The sequence below is a fragment of the Phyllostomus hastatus genome, unplaced genomic scaffold (assembly GCF_019186645.2).
Source record: "Phyllostomus hastatus isolate PE091 unplaced genomic scaffold, TTU_PhHast_1.1 phas_contig_40, whole genome shotgun sequence".
Taxonomy (NCBI): domain Eukaryota; kingdom Metazoa; phylum Chordata; class Mammalia; order Chiroptera; family Phyllostomidae; genus Phyllostomus; species Phyllostomus hastatus.
In genome coordinates, this window is record NW_025333872.1 from 78239350 (window position 1) to 78246206 (window position 6857).

A 6857-nucleotide genomic window follows, 5' to 3' on the forward strand; every position below is an offset into this window, starting at 1 on the left:
ATTCCTTGTCCTTTTTTTTTTTTTGCCCTGAGTAAATAATGATTGCTTTTTTAAAGATTTTATTTATTTTTAGACAGACGGAAAGGGAGGGAGAAAGAGAGGGAGAGAAAATCAATTTGGGGTTGCCTCTCATGCGCCCCCTGCTGGGGGCCTGGCCTGCAACCCAGGCATGTGCCCTGACTGGGAATCAAACCGGTGACCCTTTGGTTCTCAGGCCCACACTCAATCCACTGAGCCACACCAGCCAGGGCATAAGTAAATAATGATCTTAAAACCTTCTCCCATTCCAGTCTGATATCAAACAGCACATAATAGCTACCAGAACAAAAAGGGATGTGCTCATCCCTTGAGAACATACCAGGAATCAATACTAAAGCCTCCTTCAGGCTGCAATGTTAACAGAACTCAACATTCATTTCTGAGTTAGATTGTAAGGTGGGTCCAGGTCAAATGCTACAGACACCCATGAATGCTTTGTTGACAACTTTCCCTTAAAATTAATTTTTCAGAGATCCTCCATTTTGTTTATTAAAGCATTCATGCATACTACTCCTTGATAATCTTCTGAGGTTTGACATTTTCTATTGCTCATTTTTCTGTGAAATTATTTCTCTGAACTTTGGGAATGATGCAGGATTCATAAAAGCTTCTCTGACTTTACATAGCTACCTTTTATTTGGCTTTTGTGTTCAGAAATATGCTGGCTTACTTTCTAATATTTTTCTAGCTATATTCCCTTCTACCAGGTTATCTAGGCCCCCTCCTTTGTCTATTATCTGTCTCCTGCTTATTTTATTCCACTTTTGGTACTTTCTCTTCAGTGTGGGGACAGTCTCTATCTGAAAGGAAGTCTTAAGACAAGACTTCCTTTTGTCTTCCTGTTGGCAGGCTCGTTTGGAGATTTCCCTGGGGTAAACTAGTTTCTCCATTCCTTAATGTGGGTACATTGCACTATTAGGAAAAAACCTCGAGGTTCAGCTGGCTGATGTGGGATTCTCCTCATCAATCAGACATTACCTGAATTTTTCCTTCTACTCACAAAGAAGTCAATACCAGGCAGGTTGGTGGTTAGCCCCCATTTGCTGATACTTGGGAGTTCACAAGAAAAGTCTGTCACCTAATTTAATTGCAAATGCCATCCATAGTTATTTGGTTTGGCTATGTAGGTGTAATTTTTCAGAACCACTAATACACCATCATCATCATACTATGTTCTGGGTGCCCAAGACCAAGAATTTTTAATTCACCTATACATCCACTGCCAGGTACTTTTTCAGTGAATTAATAGAGAGATGCTGAGGGCTGACTTGGATAAAGATGAGAAAAATATTTATTCAATCTTGCAAACTGCCCAGAACTCTATTAGCCTTGTGACATAAGCCTAAATTTTAGATAAACTCAAATTACTGTAATCTTAAATAATGCAACAGAATACAATATAGCATACTATCAAAGTATGCAATAGCCTCTCCAACCTTAACCATGAGTCTCATAAAAGGGTGTATTTCAAAAAGAAAAATACTTGGAGCCTTTTTCCTTGTTCTGCCTATGCTTAAAGCCTCTCAGGGTGGTAATAACACAGTAAATTTAGACAGACCAGTGCTTGTAAGATTACACACCTCTTAAAGGGTCATTAAAACTTTACAATTATTTATTCAGAAGTTTTAGAGATTAATTAAGACCAGGATTTTATTAAAAACACGTTTCAAATTAAATTCTCCTGAAAATTTCCTCCACTTCTATTAACAATAAAAATGATACAGCCCTACTACCTATGAATCTATTGGGCTGGCCAAAAAGTTCATTTGCTTTTTTCTGTAAGATGGCTCTAGTAGTGCTTAGTTGTCTTTTAACTTCATTTGAAACAATTCTGTTAATTGTATTGTGACAGCTGTCATATCAGCATGCATTTTTTAAGAAAAATTCATCAAAATTGGTATTTTGGAAATTGGTACTGGAATTTGTGTGGTCATTTTAATATTAAGATGAAAGGAAATACATATTTCGGCATTTTATGCTTTATTCTTTCAAGAAAGGTTAGAAATACAACTGAGATGCAAAGGAAGATTTGTGCAGTGTATGGAGAAAGTGCTGTAACTGATCAAATGTGTCAAAAGTGGCTGCAAAGTTTCACGCTGGAGATTTCTCGCTGTATGAAGCTCTATTGTCGGGTAGACCAGTTGAAGTTGATAGTGATCAAACTGACATTAATTGAGAACAATCAACATTATAATACACAGGAGATAGCCAACATACTCAAAATATTCAGATCAATAGTTATTGGTGAAAATGAAAAGCGTGTCTTTTACTTTACAGAAAAAACTAAACGGACTTTTGGGCCAACCCAATAAATTGCTGTTTATTTATAGTGATATAATATGAAGATTACAAAGCATAAGTTAAATGTAGTCTTAAAGCAAAATTTTTTATTTGAACCTTTACATAACTTCTATAAAAACAAGCCTAAGTTATGCTTAGTGTCTGAATCTGAAGGTCTTATGTGTTTATTATGGCCACTCATTATTTTTTTTTAAGATTTTATTTTTAGAGAAAGGAAGAGAAGAAACACTGATCAGTTGCTTCTAGCATGTGCTCTGACCGGGGACCAAACCTGCAACCCAGGCATGCGTCCTGACTGGAAATTGAACCGTCAACCTTTTGCTTTGCAGGCCCAACCAGCTGAGCCACACCGGTCAGGGATACTCACTATACTCTGTCTAGACCTCACTAAAAGCAAAAAGGATAACTTGTTCTTTTTGTGTTCCCATTACTTTTAAATGTGTGACTTCATAGATTCTGTCATCTGTTTTGATACAATCTTATATTCACAAGTAGGACTGCTTTGACTCTTAATCACTTAAAGAACTGGTTAGAACCTAGAACACAGGAAAAATAGTTAAAGGATGTCCTGCCCATCTTCTGGACCATCCAAATGGCCCATCAGTACTCCTGATGTTTCCATGTAATCCTTTTCATTTTTAGCAATAACTCATACTTTTCTTAACAAGAATTCAAAAATTCCACTTCATAAAAATCCATTTTAATTTGTCTTACAAAGGACACTACATAAGACTTTAAAAGAAATGCTGCACCCTGGCTTGTGTAGCTCAGTGCATTGAGTGTGGGCTGCGAACCAAAGTGTCGCAGGTTCAATTCCCAGTCAGGGCACATGCCTGGGTTGCAGGCCATTATCCCCAGCAACCACACATTGATGTTTCTCTCTCTCTCTCTCCCCCCGCCCCCTTCACTCTCTAAAAATAAATAAAATCTTAAAAAAAAAAAAGAAATGCTGCATTACTGCTACATTTTCCCAATGTTGTGATATGAAATTAGTTTAAATTATCACTGACAATCTCAGTTGGTAACATCCAATTTAATAAATCACACATGTTAAGCTGTAGCTCTTAATCATGCATATGTGATGCAGAGAACTAGCAGAATGTTAAGCTTCAAGTAGTGCAGCATTCCTGACAGGGAGCTACTTAGATTCTCCATACTTCTGTAATCAGAAAACTTGTTAAATACCTAGTTGTCTAATATTAACTCACTGAGTTATAAAATCTGTGTACCTATTTCTATGGCTCCAGTTCTGTCCTGTAAATATGGCTTATGTTAAAATGTTAGAGGGTGTTATCAAAGGCTCTTCCTTGGTCCTGCGACTTGAGTTTGTCTCTACTTCCTCTGTGAAGGAAAAGCCCTTTAAGTACTTGAAGACCATCAAAGAACCATCTTAGTCATCCATTTTCTACAGTAAACATACCTTATTTACTTGACACTATTTCCCCCCTCCAGCTCCAGGTTCCCTTCATTTTCATTTTCTCTTAAAAACATAGTACTCTAGGGGTGGGGTTGGGCTGGGTGAAGAAGCACAAAAGGGGACAAAGTGGGGACAACTATAACAGCATAAACAACAAAATAAAAAATTTAAAGTAAATCTTATTCTGGGGGAGAAAAAAGAAAAAACATGGTACAATACATGTGGGCTTCCAGAATTCTCAATTTCTTGACCTGGATAGTAGTTATGCAGAATTTGGCTTCAGAATTATAAATGCATACTAAAGTGCACCACGTTTTATGTTAAAAAACAAAACATCCAAAACGACACACAAAAGGTGACTTGAGCAATGTATAAAAAGGTTAACAATCTAACTCTTCTGGTTCCTTACAATCTAAACTCTCTTCTGTTCAGCACACTTTCTGAAAAGATTTTATTTATTTAACTTTAGAGAGAGGGAGGGAGAAAGAGAGGGAAACATCAATGTCTGGTGCCATTCAAGTGCCCCCAACTGGGAACCTGGTCTGCAACCCAGGCATGTGCCCTGACTGGGAATCTAAATGGCAACACTTTGATTCACAGGACAACACTCAATCCACTGAATCACACCAGCCTGGGCTGTTTAGTATATTTTTAAGGCAGCTTAGATTGTGAGCAATATATAAAAAGATTAACAGCCTAACTCTTCTGATCATTACAATCTGACCACTTTTCTGTTCAGCACATATTTAAGGCATCTTAGATTGAATTAGGTTTCAACAGCAGCCATAAAATAAATTGGCTTATACTAACCAAATCTCTATATGCAGTCATCAGCTTTCATTTATACACTTAAAAGAGCACTTATTACACTTATGCTTTGTACGCCATACACAATGCTAAATGCTAAGCATTTATTCTGGCAGACGACACGGTGAAGCAGAATGAGTTCCTAGCCTAAAAGAATATGCTGCATTCAATGAGGACAAGAGTAGTTTATAATTTTTTGCTAGGGTATCGGATATTACGGTAGATAAGTGAACAATGGGTGGGATAAGGCAAAGCAAAATGCATCTCATAGGGAATTCCTTTAGTTCATTTTAACTAAGGTTTACACACTGGGATGACATCAAATGGTTTTTAGCTTAAAATGATATTAACTTTGTAATTGAAAACCCACAGAAAGCAATTAAAAACTGAAAAATTTAAGGGTCAAAAAGTCCAAGTTACGAAGCTACTACAGTAACTGGTGTGATGTGGGGCATGAAAAGGAGGAAACACTTTAATTGTGATAAGTTGAATATCGTCACCAAATTTATGCATAATTGTATACTGATATTAAACAGATAAATTCTGTATTTTATCATAAGTTCCTTTTTATGCAGATGTTAGTGGTGATATTCAACTTTCAAAAAAATTCAACATGTATTTAACATTTCCCCCATGGCAGTCTTCGAGTTATTCTGGAAGTCTGTCTTCCAGTTATCCTGGAAGGTTCTAGTTTTCCCCTTCTAGTACAAATAAAGACAAAAATTATGACCTTCCACAGTCAAGGACTAGCTAATTTACCAAGTCCTGGTGGGTGAGAATGGTATTTTTTTTCTGTGGCTCCTTACATTCCATGGTATTTGCAATTACAGTACCAAAAAGTTATTGCCAAATAGTTCATGCTGTAGATGCATTAAATCCACACGTAGGTGAATTGAAAATTCACTGAATAGTACACTGTACGGTGTACTATTATATGCTTTTATTAAAGGGAAGGCTCATTATAGTTGACTCAGGAAGCTGGGCAAAGCCAAGAGATTAGGAAAAATCATTCCTGAGGGAAAAGCATTAAAACCCACCATTTGCCCAACCAACCCTTTTCTATTTGCAAGAATTAAAATTATCTTCTGCATTTTAAGAGTGCTGTAAACCAGCTCACTGTTGTAAACACCTAAAATATCTTCAGGAGAAATTCTATGTACAGATGATTATAATTAAGACATGTTATTTAAGGGTTTTTCTTTTTCCTAGTAGTGGTGGTGAAACACCCCCCTAATGCCCATTTTCTTTAACCACTGGGATCCATTTTTAATGGCTAACATATAAGAAAACAGTAACAGAAAAAGGGCACAATTAAATGTACAACTTTGGCTTCATTCACATAACCGATACACATTAATCATTAATGCAACGTTTCTGAAAAATAGGGAGCCCAGCTCATAAATCAACACAATCTCCAAGGCCCTCGAGTCAGACAATGGAATACAACTAATTTCCATTATTTCTGGATTCTAAGAAACAGTAATAACACATCTTGTTCACTTCAAACTTCAATAACCTAAGATTTCTAAATTTTAGTATGTACAACAATTAGACCCTTGACATTCATATTCAAAAATATTTGAAAACCCAATGTATATAAGATTAGAATTCTGTTAAGGGATATATCAGTATCTACTAAAGAGACTATACAATCCCATGACAATGAAGTTTATTTCTTTATCTGCCTAATTAAATTGCATACATAACATTACAGTTACCCAGTAAAATTCACCCTTGCCACTGTGGCTTTTGGTTGGAGTATTGGCATGTAAACCTAAGGGTTGTGGGGTTGATACCCGGACAGGGTACATGCCTAGATTGCAGGTTCAGTCCCTGGTTGGTCAAGTGTAAAAGGCAACAAATCAATGTTTTTCACATTGATGTTTCTCTCCCTCTTTCTCCCACCACTTCCCCTCTCTGTACAAAGTCAATGAGCATATCCTTGGATGAGGATAAATAAAATTACCCAGTGAAATCAAACACACCTACAGAGTTCTTACTTCCCTAACAAAGTTTTAAAAGGGTAATTTGCCACTTGCATTAAAATCTTATTTGTCTTAGCATACAAATTTCTGCGAAAATGTTTCAAGTTGACAGAATGGGCCATTTTCATTTCAAATAACCTGTAAGAGGGGCTTGGTATGAATTACACCAAATCTTAAAAGTAAACAAGGACTACAGAAAAGCTTTGTAATTACTGACTAATATACTTTTAGATAGAGTAGTAATGCTAATTCTCCATCATATTATGGCTAAGTTCCTGTATTAATACAGGAATAGGAAGGCTAGACTA